The sequence below is a fragment of the Petaurus breviceps genome, unplaced genomic scaffold (genome assembly GCF_028583685.1).
Source record: "Petaurus breviceps papuanus isolate PSGF00001 unplaced genomic scaffold, PetGlider_PUasm1.0 225, whole genome shotgun sequence".
Lineage (NCBI taxonomy): Eukaryota > Metazoa > Chordata > Mammalia > Diprotodontia > Petauridae > Petaurus > Petaurus breviceps.
The window spans coordinates 12,432,853-12,455,323 of NW_027185889.1; the positions used below are offsets into that span (position 1 = coordinate 12,432,853).

At 39.0% G+C, this 22,471-nt stretch overlaps 1 long non-coding RNA gene across 1 annotated transcript in view; it reads left to right on the plus strand.

Moving 5' to 3' along the window:
• Positions 1-22,471, plus strand: part of LOC138166623 (uncharacterized) — a 58,074-nt gene that overhangs the window by 7,324 nt on the left and 28,279 nt on the right. Inside the window, exon 2 of the long non-coding RNA XR_011169650.1 lies at positions 7,730-7,783. This is a non-coding gene — a long non-coding RNA (uncharacterized lncRNA). The remainder of the gene's footprint in view (positions 1-7,729; positions 7,784-22,471) is intronic.

Sequence of the window (22,471 nt, forward strand, 5' to 3'; positions counted from 1 at the left end):
CCCCCTCTCTCTCTCCCCCACCCTTTTCCCTTCCCTCTCCCTCCCTCCTCCCCACCACCTGTCTTCTCTATCTCTAATTTTTTTTTCTCATGGGACCTTATTTTCTTCGACTGTAAAACGAAGGGGATTTGAACTAGATGTCCCCTTCAAATTCTAAATGGAGAAGCTTATGATCTATAAAATGGGTTTATCTGTAGCTAGTACATGTCAAAGTACATGACTTGAACATGGCTCTTCCTGGTTTTGAGGCTAACTGTTTATCCATGACTTCCAAGTACAGGAGGACCTTAAAGGGACATATAGATGCCGACTTATTAATCCTGAGAGGCAGTGCAGCCTTGTGGATGGCAGGCTAGTCCTCTAGTCAGAAAGACTTAGATTCAAGTCTTGCCTTGGAAATCTGACTGGGTGACCCTGGGTAAGTCACTTTACTTGTCTAGGCCTCCGTCTTCTCATTTATAAAATGAGGAAATTCGATCAGATGACCTCTGAGGTTCATTCTGTATGTGCCAGGTATGGACAAGTTGTTGATCTGCCTGGGTACAGGATGATCCGGGTATGATTGACCTCATGGGAGGGACCCCTCTCCTGCTCCCCAGAAATCCCAGATCTGGACAAAAACCAAATTCTTGCTTCCTTTGTTGCCACCTGGATCAGTTTACCTTAAAAAACAATAAGCCTATTGGCTTCATATCAATGCACACACAGGGATTTTTGGTCTGTTCTTTGGCTTCAGAAAGGGTGAAGACAGAATCTTCGCACTCCTTTCAGGTTTCCAGCAGCAGCTGCACCAGCTTCGTCCTAGCTGTCCTTGTGGTGAATAAATCAGCAGGGGTGCATAATCCTGCTTTGTAACCTCCCACAAATCTCAGGGATGTGCAGAACTCATCAGCACGGGATATGGGAGCTGATTATTTGAAAGAGAGGCCCCTTCACTCACTCTCTCTGGTAATTCAAAGCAGATGAAAGGCCTGCCTTTAACAGGGATGGGGTACTACCTGTGGGTCACCTTCAGAGGGGCTGCATGTGCATGGGCAATTCCTGCATCCGCAGCCTTTCAGAATCCTGAAGAACTATGACAAAGGGGCTTGGCTACCTGAAACTCTAACCTGATCTGTTAAGTGATTGTGCTTGGTCTCTTTGGCTTTCCCTCCACCTTGAAAATAAAAAAACCACCTAAAAGGTGCATTTGGAATGTAATGCAATACAGGCCAGATTGTTAATACTGGAGACATTGAAATGAAAGCCTACTTGCTGCTCCTCATACAAAATATCCCATCTCTTTCCTCTGTGCTTTTGCAAATGCTGTCCCTCGTGCTTTAAAAGCTCTTCTCGTTCACCCTTGCTTCTTGGAATCCTAGCTTCATTCAGAGCTCAGAACAATCCCATCTGGGTTCCTCAGTGGAGTCACCTTCATCACCTCCTCTCTAGGAATTTAGGGATATTTTGCATTTAACTATTTATGTACATGTTTGTCTCCTGCAGAATATTAGCTTCTTGAGGGCAGAGGCTGTTAGCTCATACAACAATACTTGGCATATAGTAGGTATTTAATAAATGCTTATTGGATTTAATTTTTGTTAGGAGGGAGGAAAGAAAGGTGGAAGGAAGGAAGACAAGGAAATAAAAGAGAAAGGAAGAAAGATAAGAAAGGGGAGTAGGGACGTAGGAAGCATAGTAGGGAGGGAGGGAATGGAGAAAGGAAGGAAAGGGAGGGAAGGAGGAAGGGAAGGAGGGAAGGGCAGGAGGGAAGAAGGAAGGAAGGAGAAGAAAGAGATAAGGGAAAGAAGGAAGAAGAAAGGAAAGAGGGGAGGGAGGGGAAAGCAGGGAGGGAAGAGGGAAGGAGGAAGTAAGGGAGGGAGGGAGGATGGAAAGGAGGAAGGAAGGAAAAGAGGGAGAGAAGGAGAAAAGGAAGGTAAAGAAGAAGGAAAGAAGGAAGGAAATGAGGACAAAAGCATTTTCTTTGCTTGTTTGGTATTATTTCATTCATTTAGTTCTTCCTTATAAAAGACTCAGAGATTGAGGTAATAATTTGCCCCTTGTTTTGTATGTGTATTTGATTTTTATTATTGTTGACAGTTATTCAAGTTTATGTATGATTTATACATATTATATATATACATATATATATATATATATATACATATCTACTACTCACAGGGGTATGCACGTATATACATGTGTGTGTAGCCACAAAGTCCTTTCTCAAATTGGAAACAATTCAGTTGTTTGGGGATGGAGGTGTGGGTGGGGACTGGAAGGGAGGCCCAAGTTGATAGGAGGCAGCCACACCATTTAGCCCTAAAGATTAAGTTGGTAATAAATAGTTAAGGCACCACAGTCACTGACCCTGCTGCAGAAGACTGTCTTCCTCAGTCAGGTCTGAGCATGTCTCACAGAGCCCGGTGTCAGTTTCCCACTCAGAGATTAGTCTGGTAGGAGTCAGCAAGTCTGGTTACCAGGGACAAGAGCCGTCCTTGACCCCCACCATTCCATTGGCTCATTGCAGCTGAAACTGCTCTCTGAGAGATCCCGGAGCCAGGTCAGCATGGGGAAGGGAAACCTTGAGCTTCTTAATTATCCCCAAACAGCAGATGTTTGTACAGTAATAGGAAAATATCATTTACTTTATCCAGTGATGTCAACTTGTTATGTGGGATTGGACATTTTGCTGGCAGATACAATACCTAGTCAGACTGGTACACCAGAACCTTTTCCTCTGTCCTAAAACATAAAAAACTGAAGTTATACCAAAATATCAGCTAGATTTATTTTTTTGGAGGAAGGAGGGTCTCAGCCTATAATTTATAGTTTGAGACCTGCCTGGGATGTTGACAGGTTAGGTGAGATCTGGGCTGGGCAAGCTATTTGACTTCTCTGGGCCTCAGTTTTACCATTTGCAAATTTCAGTTGAACTTAATGGCTTCCAAAGTCCCCCTCTGACTCTAAATCCATAATCCTTTAATGGCAGACCCAGATTGCAAATACAGAACCCTTTCTAGGGCATCATGTATACATTGGTACAATGAGGCAGTGTGGTATCATTGTTAGAAAGCTGGACCTGGGGTTAGAAAGGCATGAGTTTTTATATCCTATTTTTAATATATATAATATATAGTCTTTTTATATCCTATTATCCTGTCCTTACTTGGGCAAGTCAGTTTCCTCATCTCTAAAATGGGTAAAACTGTAGGACCTACCTAACGGGAGTGTTGTAAGTCTCCAAGGAGATTATTAGCTCATAGATTTTGAGATGGGCTGTATCTTTGAGGCCTTCTAATTCAACCCTCTCATTTTATAGTTGAAGAAACTGAGGTTTAGAGAGATTAAGTACCTCGCCGACACAGGAAGAGCCAGAACTAGAACCCAAATCCTTTGATTCCAAATCCAGAATTTTTTTCACCATAACATAAATGTATGTAAAGTGGTTTGCAAACCTTACTGTAAAAATTTTTTGTTATTGTTATTAAATTTAGGAACTATTGTTATTATTGTGGTTGTTGTTATTTTGTGCTAGTAAACAGAAATTGAACCTACTTCTTTCTGACTATGACACTAGGCTTCTTTCTATCTACTACATCTTGTTGTCTCTTCTCAACTGAAATAACTTGGCTTAATTAAGAGGATGAATAAATAGCTTGTTGTCTGTGACTTTCTTCCATGTTTGGGGATCGAATTTCCCCAATCATTCTGCTGTATAGGAAGCCCCAGAGCCCACCTAGAGGGAAATGATCCTTGAGGAGTCAGTCCAGTCTCCTTGAGTGGTTTTGGCTTGTTGGAGTAATCTGACCTTTCCCTCTTTGGCCCACGTGCAAGAGTGTTTACCAATACCAATGTTACCAGGATGGTAAATACTCTGAACAAATAATGAAGAAATAAATGTAAATAGATAGAACCAACCCCCATAGTTCAGGAAAGATAGACTAACTTTCTCTCATCCCACTTCCCCTACCCCCAACATACACACAAGGCTGGCTGACACACCAAGTATGTTCTAAATTTATAGCCAAATTACGGGCAGCTGGTGCATACAACCAGTGAAGTAAATTGTTTTCCATAAGTCATGTTTGTAATTTGCACTGTAAAAGTAAATGCTAAAACTGTAATTTTTAATGATAAATAGCAGAGGAAAACATTCAATTTAGAGACAACAGCAACAACAACAAAAACCAATTCTTAACCCCCCAAACCAAGATGTGCGTGCAATCTAAATTTGGCTATCTCTTGCAGAACTCACTTTCCTCTGCTTCCTCCAAATTAATGTGATTTTGTGATATTTAGGATGATTAAAGCCTGTTTGCAAAGGGGAGATTCTAGAGATGCTTAGAAACTGGTATAGCATCAAGATGTTGGTTTTGTTTTTTGTTTTTAATTGAATAGGCTCTAAATTTTAGCAAGAATTCTATTGACCATGTGTCCACTTAATGATTATTTAGAAACAGGCAAGACCCTACCAGCCACTAGTAACTCTGTATTAATAGAACAATTCAAATTGCAGCCCAGGCTTCAGATTGCAAATTGCCTGGAAAAGTTTGATCCTAGAGGCAATATATAGCCTCACATTTCCTTTAACATGAGGTCTCCATTTTTATTCTGGCGTGACTTTAGTCTCTCTCCAGATCAGGATAGAATCCATGGTCAAAGTTCTTGGTGCTTCCTTGTTGCAACCCCAATCATTACAATTATTCTCTCTCCATTTGGCTCTTCTTTTGACTGAAAATTTTCTTTCTTCTTCCCCATCCCTTCTTAGAAGAGCAGTTTCCTTTATGAAATCCTTTCACTTCTCCCTATTATGACTATTTTCATATTTAAATCAAAATAGTCTATTTCATTTTTTCCCTCAGCAAATCTAAAAAGTAAAATATTTTCCCAGAAAGTGGGTAATGGGGAGGATGATTTCATGGCGATAAGGAAGATTTCTTCTTTCCCTCCCAATTTTTAGTCTTTCCCAATAATTTTTTCCAAGGTCTATCCTGATGGTCAGCAGGATAACAAGCCAAGTCACAGTTACCTAAACAGATGGCTATGATTCACAGCCTCTTTTGATTTAATGCCACTGACCTCATCAATTTGGCCAGTTAGAAATGGACTGATGGTGGGACCCACCAGTGATAGACATGCTCAAAGACTCAGATAGAAATTCAGATTGGCTTGAAGATTCAGAATTATTTTGATATTGGATATTTTCATAGGAACCCCGATGAAAAAGCCTTCTGTAGAAATACTTTGACCTTTGAAATATTACATGATATCAATTCAGATTATTTTAAACATTCTTGTTTTGTTTGTTTTTTTTTAAACTGCCAGATGAGGATGTTGGATGCAATTGACCTCCACTCTAGAGTCTATTTCAGCAAGAAAACAATCATTAAGGTCTTCATATACCTTTCCAGGGTGGGCATCTGAACTCAGTCAGCCTTGAATAGTTTATCAATGTCTTTTATATTTATTGTTTTTTTCCCTTCTACATTCTAAGGAGGTCAATATGTACATTCAACCTTTGGGACACCTTTTCTACAAAAGTTTATTTTAGAACTTTTTTTTTTTAAGGTGGAGAAGATGGGACCAATTTTGGCAATCTTTTCAAAATGTCCTTTACCCTGTTTATGAGCAATCCCCACAAACAGGCCCCCGATGTGAGAGAGAACAAAGTAAATGTACATCAGCTCCCACCCTTCCTAACATTTTCTCACATGTAATCTTGTTTTTCTTCTTTGAGATACAAGCTGTTTCACAGGATGGCAAGCATCCAGATGAAACTGCAAAATTCAGTCGATTATCCAAACACGGTGTGTCTGAATATATTAACATTCAAATTGAAATGAAAATCTTTAGGAAATGTCCAGATTTTTGAATTGCCCACTTCAGAAAGGTCACTTAAAACTGCTCTCAGAAGCAAGAAAAAAAGTAAATTTTGTTATATTTTCTCTTGAAAAAGAGAGATCAGGGGTATATTGAAAATGTTCCATAGGAAAAAAGGCAGCAATGGGAAAACACACGTACACACATGGAGGCACACAAGCACATATGCAAAATCCAACAGCCCAGTATTCTCTTTTTCCAGTTTCTTTGGATCATGGCTTTCTTGAAAGTGGCCTGCATCCCCTTAGGGAGATCATCCAACCCACAGCTTGAGAAATAGGACTTTTTATAGCTCTGAGCTATGGAATGAAACAAGATCATTGCCAGGATGTTTATATGGCCAGAGTCTTTGGTTAGTGAAATAAAATCAGTAAAATAAAGCAGGGACAATTATCCAAAACATCACTCTATTAAGCATCATTCTTAAGAGTCTCTAGTCCTTGGTGGTGGTGGTAGTTTTCAGGGGTTGGAAGGAGCAGGAGGAAGGAGATACTGCTACAATGATTAACAGCTGGGCAATATGGTTGGAGGCAACAGTTCTGTCAGATGGTGTTGAAAAAGACCTTAGCATTTTAGACATATACACATCAATACATGCCTGCACATTTGCGCAGAAGTAGCAGAAAGAATGGATTGAATGAATGAATGGCTGAATCACAGCCCTGGACTTTAAGTCAGGATGATGAGTTCAGATCCTACCTCTGAAACATATTAATTATTTAATCCTGGGTAAATTACTTAAAATTGATGTGCCTTAGTCTTATCAACTGAGCCATAGATGGTCTACATCTGTGTCCACAGAAAGAGTTCCCACAATAGGAGTTTCCCCCATTGAAATCAAAGGTCTTTCACGAATTTTAGCACATATGTGAATATAGTGTGATCACTCACTTATTAGAGAGAAAATAAAAATGAGAAAGAAAAATATTTGATATACAATTGAAACAATTCAATTTAGACTTACTCAAGTTATTAGGAATAAAAAAGGGCAATAGAGAGAAGAAAGGGCATTGGCACAGATTATAATTTTATACAGAAATTAAGTTGATATAAATTGATTTCTGTAACAAGGAGAACCAAGGAAATTAATGACCTCCTTGATCAGCAAAATCAGCAAATACTTGACTTACTTGCCAAGTGGATAGAAATAGCAGCCAAAGTCAGCATCAGTTTAAATTATAAACTCATTTATGAAATCTTAAAGAGGAAGATGGTGGAAGATTATGAGCAGTATCATCTCACAAAGCAGAATGAAACAGAGGAGAGTAAAGCTAGTTAAAGAAAGGTTTAGCAGGCACTTGACCTAAGCCATTTCAAGAGCATTTATGGATGAAAATGGAAAGACAATAAACAGAAAATAAAATGTAAAAGATCTGCAAGGATTTTCATAAACTATATTTTCATAAACATAAACAAGGATTTTCATCATCAAAGACAATAAATCCCAATGCTTTAACTCTAATCTTATGCAAAAAGGCTAAAAAATGTTTCTGTACTGTGTTTATAGACAATAGAAATGGAACTAAAGAGAAAGACATGAAGAGCAGCTGGATTCAATGGTACATATAGAGGAGAGTACTGCTGGAGACAATGTAGTTACTGGAGCACTAATGGAAAAGTTCATAAATTATTTGAAGGAGGGGAAGATTCTAACAACATTGAAAAGAGTTGGACCTTATTTATAGAAAAAAAAAACAAAAACAAGGCCACAAAGAGAACACTAACAACCGTTGTTCATTTATTTCAGTTATTTTGAATCATTCAGTCATTTATTCAGTCATGTCTGACTCTTTGTGACCTCATTTGGGGTTTTCTTGGCAAAGATGCTGGAGGGGTTTGTCATTTCCTTCCCTTTCTCATTTTACAGATGAGGAAACTGAGGCAAAGAGGGTGAAGTGACTTGCCCAGGATCATGCAGCTGGTAAGTATCTGATACTGGATTTGAACTCATGAAGATGAGTTTTCCTGATTCTAAGCACAGATTCAAAACGAATTCATCACTGCTTTGGACTTGTCTTCTCTGCTTCCCCTGCCTGATCCCTCTCATTCCTCTGCTATCCTCTCCTATCTTCTCTACACAAAGCGCAAAACAAACCCCCTCCAGAGGTCATCCCTCTTCCAGCTTCTCAGTTTGGCCAACTTGTCCAACTCATCTTTCCCTCATCCACAGAGTCCTGTTTGGGCCAGTGAGTGGACCCTCCTCCCCCTAAAAAAAAAATGCACTCTATGCACTGCACCAGCATCAACAACTATTAACCTGTAAATTTATATTTTTCTCAATACAACACATCAACACATGGATCAAGGACTTCCTTGATGACAATATTTCCAGGGACCAGTAAAACTTTCCCAAGTAACATTCCACAACGGACCACATCTTTACCATCACATAACTGACTGAAAGAGAATGCGTAATGAACAAGATCTGTCAGTCAACAAACATTTATAAAGTGCCTTTTATGTGCCAGATACTATTCTAGGAGCTAGGGATGTGTAGCAGCAAGCACCCCAAGCATCCTCAGGGTGGCTGCCCATAAAGGTTCTTGGATCTGCTTTGATAAAGGAAAGCAACTCAAAATGGGTTAACAAGCTTACTTTAATCAGTCAGACCATATATCGTTTACCTTGTTCAGGGGAAAAAGGTCAGCACCCCGAACTTCAAAGTATACAGGCAGAATTGTCAAGACAGAAACAGATCTAGTAGACAGATTTCAAACTGTCCAACCATTACATCCATACCCAATCAACATCTGGGTTTCAACATCTGGGTTTTTCAAAGTCAGGGGGCTCAGGGCAATGGCTTCCCAGAATCCATATCAAATCACAGAACACTTCTCAAAGTGAGCCCCCAAAACAAAGCCTCACATCAGGGCTTATATAGCCTTCTCCTGGTTCAGAGAATGTAACAACCTTATTGACCCACTGGCCAATCAAAATGTATCTACTGGAAAACAAGCCTCCCACCCCAGGCTTCAGGTGCACTTTAGCCTAGGGGCAGGGAAGATCTTCCAAATTTGCATTCTCATTACCGGATGACAAAAAATTCTAATCTCAAGGAACTTACACTCTGTCTATAGTATTCTACTGTTGTTATTATTTGTATAATGCAAAAAGCCCTATTTGATTGGGTAGAGCAAAATGACATCATGAAAACTGTGGTACAATAAAGGGTCTCCCAGCCACACTTCAAAATTATTGAATATTCTTTGAAAAAATATAACAGCAGAGATAATAATATTAAATAACCTTCTGATAATAAATATCAGGCAAGGTGTAAGATAAGGAGATATAGAAATGATCACTAGAGATGCTTTTGTGTTGGATAAGATCCAGCACAGAGTAGAAATTGAAGAGGAAGTCCCTGTGCATGGTAAGGAGGGCTGTATCTATTGGATAGACGTGGATGAATTTTGATCTCTATCATTAGAGGAAACATCCAAAACAATGGGACCATTGTTTTGGGACCAAATGGGACCACAACAATGTATAACCCTGGGCAAGTTATTAAACTGCTGCCTGCCTCAGTTTCCTCCTCTGTAAAGTGGGAATAATCAAAGCACCTCCTCCCAGAATTGTTGTAAGGATCAACTAAAATATTCTTAAAACACTTAGCACAGTGCCAGCACACAGTAGGCACTATATAAATGCTTATTAACCTTCCCCCATTGTCAAAGTAAAGCATATGATACCCTTATTCATAAAATCATAAAACCATAGACTTTTAGAACTGGAAGGAAATCTAGATATTACCTAGTTCAATAGTCTTACCTGTAAAAAATCATCATTTTATAATTAATTCACCCTTCAAGTCTGCCAATGATATTTATTTTAGCCTGACTTCACTTTTATAAACTATTGCAGGGGGAGGGGGCAGTCACATAAAATGGTTTTCCCCAGGTCTCATATCTAGTGATGGCACTAAGTTTAATGTATATTTCTAAATCCTACACATCAGACATAACTCCTCTATTTGCTAATCCCCAAAGTGGCTGATCTCCATGCTTGGAATATTTCCATCTTTATCTCTGCAGATAGATGAATAGATAAATGGATTGATAGATATATATATATAGAGAGAGAGATGGATGGATGGATAGATAGATGGATGGATGGATGGATGGATGGATGGATGGATAGATAATTGAATAGATAGATAAACAGTTGGGTAGATAGGCAGATTGATAGATTGATGGATGGATAGATAGATAGATAGATACATACATACATACATGCACAATACACATATACATAGGGCATTTATTAACTGTGAATTGAAGCCAAGAACTCCAGAAGAGTAAAATTGATTTGAGAAATGAACCACTGCTTTGACAAAATGATTTGCATGTCTGGTCCATCGCTTAAAGCAATGCTGTCAAGCTCAAATAGAAATGGTACTAATAATCCATATGTAAGAATCTATTGGCTTAAAAAACTATATATTAACATTATCTACTATCTAATGTATTTTATTTAAAAAATATATTTTCCAATTACATTTTAATCTAGTTTGGGCCACATTCAGCAGCATTGCAGGCTATGTTTGATACATCTAGCTTAAAACATAGGAATGAAGGGCCCCTGATAAGTAATAGAGTATCTTTAGAATGAAGGACCCAATGAGAGCAAGTAAAAATATAATCACCAGGAATCTTATAAATCTTATCTCTAAACTGGAAATGGGAAGGAGGGAATGAAGAAAATTACTGGTGAATATCTGCAAAGTAAGATACTATTGATGGTAGCAAACACATCATAGCAATAAGAACTTAATATCCAAATAAGAAAGCAAACTAGCAATAAAACACTTGACCTCATTTGTCCACGTGGGAATGCACAAAGGGTAAATAACAAATAAAATGAACTATTAATTTTATCTCGAGAAGGTAAATGTGACCTTATAGCAGAGGTGTGCTGTCGTCAGCTCAGACCGCTTTCCCAAAGAGTCTTGTTAAAATTTCAGTGTATGCATTTACACCTTGGTAAATCTGCAAACTCTACAAAAATTGGGGCTCAATTTATTGTTTAATTAATTATCCAGATTTACAAAACTGATGGGAAAATTTTAATACTGCAAATTAAACTTAAAAGTGCATCATGTGTACATTCCCCCCCCACGGGTGTGTGTGTGGGGGGCAGTTGTTCAACATTTACCAGTGTACCATTGCCATAGATCTAGGACATGATCAGTGACAGGAATATAAAAAACAGAAATCCATATCCAATTTTTAAAAAAGAGTGATTACAAGGGGTTAATGGAATACCATTGTATAGTAAAAAGGTATGACGATGCCAAAAATCCATGGTCTAGAAGTGGGACAAAAAGGTAGATACCTTCTCCAACCCCTCTTAATTCTAGTGACTTCCCTGTTAGTAACTTCCTATTTCTCTCATATACAGTTTGCTTTGTATATATTTGTATTATCTCCTCCATTAGATTGTAAGTTTCTAAAGGGCAAGAACAGTCTTTTCCTTTTTTTTGCAACCTGAGTGTTTAGCACAATGCCTAGCACATAATAAGCACTTAAGAAATGTTTATTGATTGATGATGGAAAGCATTTGGGTAAGAATCAGTCAATGGAAGGGGGAAATGTTAAGTGACATTTTCATGGGAATATACTACATTGACCTGAAAGTCAGAAAAATCTGAATTCAGCTCCTTATTCTGATACTTATTGAGAAGTGGTTTTAATATTTAAGTTCCCTCAGTCAACTCTCTAAGGTTATAAGATGCCAAACATTATCAGTGAGCTCTGGTAGAAGGGCTTTTCCTTGCTGAAAATGCTAGGTCCTTGGGTACAGCCTTTTGATTGAGTCCAAGTTTTACAGAACAAATCCTTTTATTAAGGGGATTTGTTCTGTGAAGTTTGGATTCAGTGAAAGGGCCACACCCAAGGACCTAGAGGGCCACATGTGGTCTTGAGGCTGTAGGTTCCCCACCCCTCCCTTACACCAATGGAATCTACCTCCCCTGGATGTAGAGGGTCCATCAGGGAGAAAAAATTGCTTAACTTTCTTTCAATCCTGAATTATTTCCCCTTGCAGAAGAGGGGACGCTTAGGTTGCACTAGATAATTACATGGGGACCCCTGGCAGGCAGAGGGCCACCACAGAGGGGAAAGGAGTTATTTTGATTGTTTATGAGCTTGGGTGTGAGTCACTTGTGTTTTCTTTTGGTTAAAATGAATCCTGTTGTAGATGAGACACTTTGCTAGCCTGGGTGCTTACATGGTTGCCGAGACTTATTTCTCTTATTTGGTGGGGACCTGGAAAGAAACTCATTTTTGATGTTGTCAAAGGAAATGTTCGGTGAGGAACAAAAACCATGAAGATTTTAAAGAGAAGATCCCAAGACTGAATTTTGTCTGTGTAGGACCAAAACTTTTTTTTTTCCCTCTCAATAATAACGGGTTGTAGATTACATGCATTATTTATGAAGATCATTATCATAAAAGCATCTCCTAATCTTGTTCATTTTCCAGTCTTCTCATTTAGTTTTCATTAGTATTCATGTTAACAGCTCTAGATTTAGAGAAAAGGTTCTGAGTTAGAATCTACTTACTGCCTGTGTGATCTAAGCAAATCATTTAATCTCTCTGAGGGTCTCAGTGTCCTCATCTGCAAAGTGAGGGAATTTGTCTTGCTAGTTAATGGATCAAGGAGAAATTAATTTCCTAGCTTGCCTAAGAAGGCTATGGAATTTTAAGAAAGGGACCAGACCACACTTTGTTCTCTATGAAAAAACTTCTCAATTTCTTCTTCTTTGGGTTTACCCAATGACAACAATAACAATTATTTTCTGTTCTGGCCAGAAACTTTGAGAGTCTTCCCCTCCCAGACTGTTATTTTTCATGGTGGTAAATTAGGTCATCCTTTGTCTCAATACTTAACTAGCCCTTCATCATTGAATGGGTGTTGCTTCAGCCAAGTTGAGACCTGGGAAAGGTTTAATTTAGAAAGGCCAAGGTCACCCACTTCATCCTAGACCATCACCAGTCATCCTGACTTTTGGTTTTGCCATTGGATTCCAATGACACTGGAGGACAGAGTGAGGCTGACAATTTTGCACACCTCTGCCTCACTTAAATCGAATTCACACACAAGTCATGATATCATTGGTCCTCTTCAAAAACAAAGGAATAAGGCCTGGAATGAGACTAGGATATGAGATAGAGAGAAACATGTACCAATCTGAGCCCTTGTAACATCTTCTCCTCTCTACCTCTATGGCGAGGTTCTTTGATAATGAATTTAGAAGACATGAAGAAAACAGAGGTGTTTCTTAGGGTAAAAAGATGCACTATTTTATGAGATCACTTTTGTATTCTCTTTCAGTCAAGGCATAAAAACAAATTTCAGCCATAGGTCTCTTTGTGAATGCTCCAATAGCACCAGTAATTAATGGAACATAAAAATTTGGGTGACTCAAAGGACCACGGAGAGTTGTGTGGTGGCTATAGGTCAGCTGCAGCATATTATTAATTGTATATATGCATTGGAAGAAGTGGTTTCAAAAATGATTAAAAAGAATTTGGGTTGATGATGTGGCAAGAATGAAAGATTAACCTTGCCAAACCTGAACCCTGCTCTGGTGTCCATGGAATATTAAGGGACCGAGAAGAAATCCTTTAAAGGACCAAATCATCTATAAGACTACATTGAAAATAATTATCCTGGATGAGAAAGCACACATGAATTGTAATCTATACTGCTCAAGAGGGTACCCACATTGTTAATTGGAATACCAGAGTACTGAATAACTGTGAATAGTTCACTCATTCAATCCCAGCTCTGCCATTTGTGATATGTGTTGTCTTGGTCATCTTTCTGGGTCTCAATTTCCTCATCTACAACAAGAAGAGATTGAATGATGGAGCCTCTTATAACTCTAATCAAGATTATAGATTTGGATCTGGAAGGGACCTTAGAAACCATTTAACTCTATCTCCTTAATTTACAGATCAGGAAACTGAGTCCCAAAGAGGGCAAATGACTTGTCCAAAGTCACACAGGTAATAAGTAGTGCTACTGGGATCAAAACCAAGGACCTTTCACTCTCAATCTAGCATTCTTTCCACTGGGCTTAATTGCCTCCATTTGTTAGGAGCCAGGATAGTCAGTGAATTTCCCATTGTCATACTGTGGATGATGCTTTAACATAATTTTATTTTTTAAAAAATGTTTTCATTTATTTCATTAAATATTTCTCAATTATATTAAAACTTTTTCAACATACATTAAAAAACAATCCCTGAGTTCCAAATTCCCTCCCTCCTACTCCTTCCCCACTCCTTGAGAAGGCAAACAATACGCTATTAATTGTGCATCTTTAACATAATTTTCAAAAGCATAGTAGCTTCCCCAAATTTCAGAGAGGAGGATAATTTTAGCCTCTTTTTACTCAGTTCCTTCCTTTCTCCTGGGTTCCTTGTTGGGTAAACTTAAATGTTGAGCAAGGATGACAAGAGATGTCTTTCCCAAAGCAGGCCAGCTTCAAGCATCAAAGGGCATGCCCCAAATACAAACATTCATGTTACAAGAAACTTTTCTGCTGTTATAGTATATATACTCCATTTTATTTTTAAAGCTTTATAGGGGGGTTCAATATCCCTCATATGACTAACTGTTTAAAAAAATATGTTTTTCTTTAATCCCTAATAACTTCCTCCTGAGACTGCTGACATCTGAATGTGTAACAAAAACCCATTTGTTTCACATTAAATAGCAGGGTTAATATCAGCATGAAACATCTTACGAACATATTTGTAAAAGGTCACACTCTGATCCATCAGATCACAGTCTTAGAATGCCCTGATTAAGTCCATTTGGGGGGGGGGAGTGGAAGTAAACTTTTCTTTTCCAGTTAACATTTTGGTAGAATGTAATAAGCAAGTGGCTCTGATGGAACTCTCACCTTCTTGGCTGCCTAAATGAGGTGCTAAGTTCCATTCCAAAAGGTCTCTATTTTAGGACAGTTAATTTTTAAATCCCTTGATGGACTGAGCCTAGGAAATGCATACACTAATCTTGGTAATCCAATAGCAGCTGAGACAAAAGTTCTGCAGTGTCAGCATTGAGTAGGCCCTGGCCCTGATGATCAAAAACTGATGAGGCATGAAATTCAGGGACCTTCTGCGCTGCTCTTAATGGATTAATATAAAAACAATGAAATAGAAGAGAGTCCAAGATTAAACTCTATTTTATGTTGTTTCTGACTTAAGAAACAAGGAATAAATATACTCAATGGCTTTAACCAAGTTAGAACTGCATTCTCCTATAAATGAAGGTTCTTTCTAACCACAAAATGAATATGTGAATGAATGAAAAAACATATATTAAGAAGTTATTATGTGCAAAACACTGTTGTTTTTGTTGAGTCATTTTTTAGTTGTTTCTGACTCTTCATGACTCCATTTGGGGTTTTCTTGGCAAACATACTGGATCAGTTTGCCATTTTTTCCTCCAGGTCATTTTACAGATGAGGAAACTGAGGCAAACGGGTTTAAGTGACTTGCCCATGGTGGCCCAGCTAGTAAGTGTCTGAAGCTGGATTTGAACTCAGGTCTTCCTAACTCCAGGGATGGAACTCTATTTATTGTACTCTCTTTGCTGCCCTGAAAAGCACTAGGGATCCAAATATAAAAATGAGACAGTCCCTGCTCTGGGACCTTCCCAACACACATCACACATAAGATAGAAATCTAGACATTTTCTCCAATCCTTATAAACTCTTAACTCCCCCCTCCCCCCCAAGTCTTAGAATAATTGCATCTTTCTTCAGTGGACAAGACGCTGAGAAGCTCAATTGAGGTAATAACTTTATAAATTACAGTGGAGGTTAATTCTTGATCTCAAATATACTTAATACCCCCTGCCCCACTACCCCCTGTGCTTGGTAGGGCATCACACCCTGACCCACGGGCTTGTTCTTGGAGAATGCTCAGCAATTTCCTTGCTGCTGCTGCAGTTTTTACCAGTATACACTCCCCCTGCTCTTACTGTATTATTTTGTAGCAACTAACAACAGACTTCAACCCAGTCTTTTTCTTTCCCTACCCCTCATCTTCTACCTTGTGGAGAAGGTGGCAGCATAGGAAATTTGAAGCCTGCTGTCCCTGGGGAGGCAGCAGCCTATGTTTACTGCAGCAATCAGCCAGAGAATTAAGGGCCAAAGGGAAATAGGGAAGGTGGGATGGGAGCAGAGGAAGGGAGGCTGCACTAAGCCTGAAGGAAAAGAGACTTGCATCTCTTTTGGGAGGGAACCAGTTTTATCCCTTCAGGAGTCAATTGGGGAAAGGACTAAGGACAGTGAAAAGTAAATTTTCCAATAAGGGAAGATACTGAAATAGCTTTGAGATCCAGCTCTCAAGGATTTTCCATAAAAGGGGAAAGAGTCAGATAATGAGTGATAATAGAGTATAAGGGGAAAAAAGACTGAATTTATCAAAGATTTCAGCAGGAAGAACCACTTGGCCAGAAGCAGATAAAGTGACATAGAAGATACTTATAAAGAAGGGAAGATGGGCTGTAGACTATCTAATGAGGCAGGGGAGCCTGTGAATTCCCAAAAGAACATGGGACCAGAGCATGATCTCTTTCTTAATGGTTCAAGAGAGAAATAAGAATCATGAAAGCAGAATTTATGACCTACGCAAGAGATATAAAATGGCAAGAAAAGAAAAACCCGAATCTCTGGTGATGAGTTTCTTCAAAGAAGCAAAACAGACAACTGATTGCAAATGTAAATAGAGAAATTAAGGACAATCTAGAAGAAGAGAAGCAAAAAGAAAGAATACTAAAAGAAAGCATAATATCTATACAAGCAAAACATGATCTCAAAGACAAGATGCTTTACTGACAAAATAAAGATTATAGATCTCCCAGAAGAAAATATTAAGCCAAAAATCCTGCATAGAATAATGCAAGAAGTAATATAAGAAGTCTGCCTAGAACTTCTGAATACAAAAAAAGAGCTGATTGAAAAAAATTCATCAATTGCCTCCAAATCCCCCCCCAAAGCAAATAAACCTTGTGTTGCAAACTCTAAGACATATATAGTGGTTAAATGTAATCATTTCACTGATAGTCCCTACTCTTGAGGAGTTCACAGTATAATATAGGAAGACAATAAACATAGGAAAATTTAGCTGTAGAGCAGATAAAAAAGCTCATTCACCATTAAGGTATGGTGGTAAAACAAATTGATGCAACTTTTACAATGCCATTTCCATTGGAAAAATCATCTCTGTTTCTGATATTGAATCACTTAACAGTGCCAAAGACTCTGGTGATGAAAATATCTGTTCACCCCACCCCTATTCCTGCCATGTCTGTATCAGGTGTGACTGTTGAGGAGATGGGGGATGTAGCACCTAATAAACAATTGACAAAGATGACTTCAGAAGCAGATCCAGAACAAATGTGTTGTAATTGTTTTATTTTATTTTTCAGTTCTTTGTGGGGTTTTTTTTTTTGCCTTTTTTGGAGGGTAAATAGATGGGATTTATCTTTTTTTTTGGAGGGCAATTGGGGTTAAGTAACTTGTCCAAAGTTACACAGCTTGTGTTTTTTGTGTGGGTGTTAAGTGTCTGAGCCTGGAACCAAACTCAGGTCATCCTGACTCCGGGGCCGGCGCTTAATTCACTGCACCACCTAGACACCCCTTCAGTTCTTTGTTAATGTAAGCAATTTGAACCACGGGATTTTATTTGGAAATTTATTTCATGTTTGTTTTGCTTATTCCATGAAGGTCCTTCTCCAACATCTCACTGGGTCATAAAATGAACCTAGGATCTAGCATATTGTGCTAAGAGGATGTATATTTTATGGGTTTCATCGTGTTGGAAAAACTTTTGGGTGTTATTCCAGTGATAGATTGTGTCTGTCATCTGAAGATCAGTCTAGCTCTCTATTACTCATAGCAATAATCTTTGCAGTTACCTATCTCAACTTCCTTATTTTATAGATGTGGAACCAGGAGTTAAGTTACTTGCCAAGGATCACACAAGCAGTAAGTATTATAGGTAGGATTTGAACCTAGGTCCAAGTTCTTTCAATTGTACAAGGGATGTTTTGCACAAGCTTGAACATAGGGTAATGAATTTGGGGACCATAGCAAATCCCAAGGAATGCCAGCTACCTTGTCAAAGGACTGCTATATCTGCAGTAATGGGGTCATACACAGCATCAGACACTTGACATGTTGATTTGATTATTTGAAAGTAAGATCCCTGACCTTCTTCAACACTTAGTCTTGGTGCTATCTCCAATGCGACCCTTTTCCTGATCCCCTTACTTGTTATCATGTCCTATCTCTTCCTCAAATGATCACGTATGTAACTATCTGCTTACATGTTGTATCTACACAACAGAGCAAAGGCTCCTTGAGGGCAGGTTCTTTTTTTTGTCTTGTTTTTGTATATTCACAAGACCTAACACAGTCACTTACAAGCAGTTGGCACCTAATAGATGCATGTTGGACTGGATTGGATTAGTTTGTTTATTAGTATTCATTATGAGTGCTGTAACTGTAATAATAAAAATAAGCATACTGATGAGTTATAGATGCTACACACTAGATAGTATTTCAGTTCCAGATACAATTAATTAATGAATCAACAAGCATTTATTAAGCATCATATGTAAGCACCTACTATGTGTTAGGCACTATATTAGGCACTGGGAATGCAAAGATAAATATGAAAGAGTCCCTGACTGCACGAAGACTATGTTCGAATGGGAGAGACAACATGTACACATATAAACATATACAGAATATGCATAAAACTATTGTTCGGTTAGAGCCTGACTCTTTGTGACCCCATCTGGGGTTTTCTTGGCAAAGATTCTATAGTGGTTTAGCATTTCCTTCTCCAGCTCATTTGACAGATGAGGAAACTGAGCCAAACAGGGTGATGTGAGTTGCCCTGGGTTACACAGCTAGTAAGTGTCTGAAGCCAGGTTTGAACTCAGAAAGATGAATCTTCTAATTCCAGGCTGGGTACTCTAGCCACTAGCTGCCCATGCATAAAACAAATTTAAATAGGATATAGGGGAAGGGAAAACAGTAACAGTCATATTGAGGTGGCTTTTGAGGTAAATTCTGAAGGAAAGAAAATATTCTCTAAGAAGTAGAGGTGAGAAAGGAGTGACTTTCAGGGATGAGGAAAAGACTGTGAAAAGATACTGAGATGATGTAAGGGTTATGGGATTTAAAGATCTTCCATGCCCCGTTGGACTTGCTGACGTAGCAGGAAGGGGCGGAGCAAGAGGAAGCGGAAGCCAAACTAGAGTTCCTGCAGTGGCTGGTGGTGGTGGCGACGGCGGCAGCAGCAGCAGAGGCAGTGACAGCACGAAGCCCTTTTTGAGTTAGCCAGAATTTCTGCTAAGGACTCCTGCTGAGGACTGCCAGGGGCCGGAGCTGCTGGGAGCACGCTTCCCGGACGCTGGGTGGTTGCTGTGAGTGGGGAGAGGAGGACCTTTGCCTGAGGTAGCCTGTCCTGTTTTAAAGGCTTGAAAATGTGGGTGCTTTCTACTTTATCTACCTGTGCCAATGTCATAACTACTTTGATGGCTTTCACTTTCTGGTTTTGGGACTCAGTCTTTTGGTATCTTAATAAATTTTCCAGCTTATTCCCCCATATGGCAAGCATGATGTATTTTGTGATGGATAATTATATCAGCATATTTGTAATCTCCATAGGCATTGTGAATATGGCATTGCTGATACAGACAAGAGATGGGAATGCTATATGTGTGAAGCACCAAGGTTAGTTTGGATCCTACAATGTGGTAAGGGGAGTCATTTAGGAGAAGACTGGAAAGATCTATGGGGTTTAGTTTGTGAAGAGCCTTATGCACCAAGCAAGGGGATTTGTATCTGATCCTGCATGCAATGGAGAGTGGAATTAGAGTGGGATAATTATATGATCAAACCTACAGTTTAGGGAAATCACTTTGGCATCTTCAGGAGGATGGATTGGAGAGGGAAGAAAAGCAGGTAAGGAGATCAGTGACCAGGTTATGTCTTTCACCAGTCTAGGTGAAAGACAATGAGGGTTACATAAATAAAGAGAATCACCAACATGACATGATGGGAGATAATCTCATTTTCCTTGACTTTAGATTTCAAAATAATTACTGGTTTCCTGTTAAATTAGTTTTTACCAAACCAAAGATTTTTTTTAGTTGAGTATCAAAAAGGAGACAGATAAAGGTAGTTGGCTTCCAGCCATGTCTGTTTATGCATGTGAGGCTAATTCTATCCCTAGTCCTTCTTCATTTGATTTAGTCTTCTTTCAAGCCACTGTGATCTCTTTTCTCTAAATACCATACTTAAGTGGTGACCCAGTGTTGGGAATGCATCAGATTTCCTCTCTTCCTAAGAATGAAGGACATATTTTGAAATAAGTATAAGCATTTGGTATTCCCCCCTACCTGCGAAAGGTTACCAAGACTGAAGATACATATAATTTAAGCTCTTCTATTTTCTTCCTCACCATATTAAGTATCATATGACCAATTTTTTTAAAAAGGTGTGACACATACATGTTATTTTCTTTATATGAATGAATGGGTAAAGTAGCCACAACTGGACATTGGAAAGTGCATGGGTCCTTGAATCACCCAGTTTTAGGCTACATCATGCAACTTGATTGCTATTTGTAACAAAAGATGGTGTGTGGGTGGCGTAATCTTCTCATCTTCTTATTCCAAATAGCAGAATCCTTCATCATATAGCCCCCGAAAGTGCAGTTGAAAAGTAGGTAGTGATTAATGAAAACTTTAGTGATTAGTGAAAACTCACATCTGTACATACCGTGTTTCCCCGATAATAAGACCTATCCCGAAAATAAGCCCTCCCTTACTGTGTAACATTCCTCTAAAATAAGCCCTCCCCCTAAAATAAGCCCTATTGAGATTGCTACTGTAGTGAAGGTGATCCCCTGCGCTACACACTACATTATGGTACCCTCTGTATGTACCATCCTCCCCCTCCCCCCGTGAAACGCACGCCGCGCTCCGAGCTGCATCCAATCAGAGCTGCAGCAGTGAGTGCGTCATCCTGTTCTTCCCCAGTGATTTGCTTATTGAATAAAGGTACATTTTTTTGTTCACATTTACCTGTTTATTAAAATTGCTGTCAATGTTCATTAAAATAAGCCCTCCCCTGAAAATAAGCCCTCTGGTGTTTTTCTGTCCAAAAAAAATTAATAAGACAGTGTCTTATTATCGGGGAAACATGGTAGTTGAGGTTTCCAAAAATCCTTTGAGGCAGTTGATGAAGGTATTGGTACTTTGCACTTGGTCTAATCTGTGGGCATTCTTTCCCATGGTGCGTGAGCTCATCTCTAGTCCTGTGTCTGTGGCATTCTTACACACACTCTTTCATAACTCCTTCATAGAAGAGCCACCTACCCTAATGACAATAACAATGATGAGGACAATGATGAAGATGATGATGGTACAGCTAGCATTTGTTAAGTTTCTACTATGTGCCAGAGAACAGCTAGGTGGTGCTGTGGATAGAGCACCCAGCTTGGAGTCAGGAAGACTCATCTTCCTGAGTTCAAATCTGGTCTCAGATAGCTGTGTGACGCTGGGCAAGTCAATGAACCCTGTTAGCCTCAGTTTCCTCATTTGTAAAATGAGCTGGAGAAGGAAATGGCAGACCACTCCAGTACCTTTGCCAAGAAAACCCTAAATGGGATCATGAAGAGTCAGACATGACTGAAATGACTGAGCAACAAACAACTATTAAAGGCTTTACAAATATTAGCTTATTTGATCTTCACAATAACTATGGAAGGTAGTTGCTATTGTTATGTCCATTTTACAGATGAGGAACCTAAGGGAAACAGATTAAATATGACTTGCCCAAGGTCATACAGCTAGTAAGTGTTTGAGGTAGGATTTGAACTTGTCTTCCTGTCTCCAGGATCAACCTTCTATCTATTGGGCTACCAGGCTACCTAGCTTCCTCCAAACACACTGGAGGCCTTCTGCTAGGAGTTCATTGATCCTCAAATTTCTATACATTTTTCCTAACAACACTTTCTTTAGCAATGCATAAACTGAGATCCTATGAAGTCTTTCACCCTATTACATAATTTCACCCTCTCACAGTGTTTATATAACCCTTTGGGTTTTGTAAAATACTTTACAACTGTTACCTCACTTTGTCCTAACAACAACTCTGGGTGTAGCTACCTTTTAAATCTGCAAAATACTTTCCTAAATATTTCTTTTCATCCTCACAACAATGTAGGTATTATTATTAATCCCCATTTTACAGATGGTGAAACTGAGGCAGGCAGTTGTTATTTCTGTTCAGTTGCTTCAGTTGTGTCCAACTCTTTGTGACCCCATTTGGAGTTTTCTCAGGAAAGTTACCAGACTGTTTTGTTATTTCCTTCTCCATCTCATTTTACAGATAAGGAAGCTGAGGCAAACAGAGTTAAGTGACTTTCCAAGGGTCACACAACTAGTAAGTGTCTGAGGACATACTTGAACTCAGAGCTCTAGCTACTGTGCCATCTAGCAGCTGAGGCAGACAGAGGCTAAGTCATTTGCACAAGGTCTCACAACTAGAAAACGCCTGAATTAAGATTCA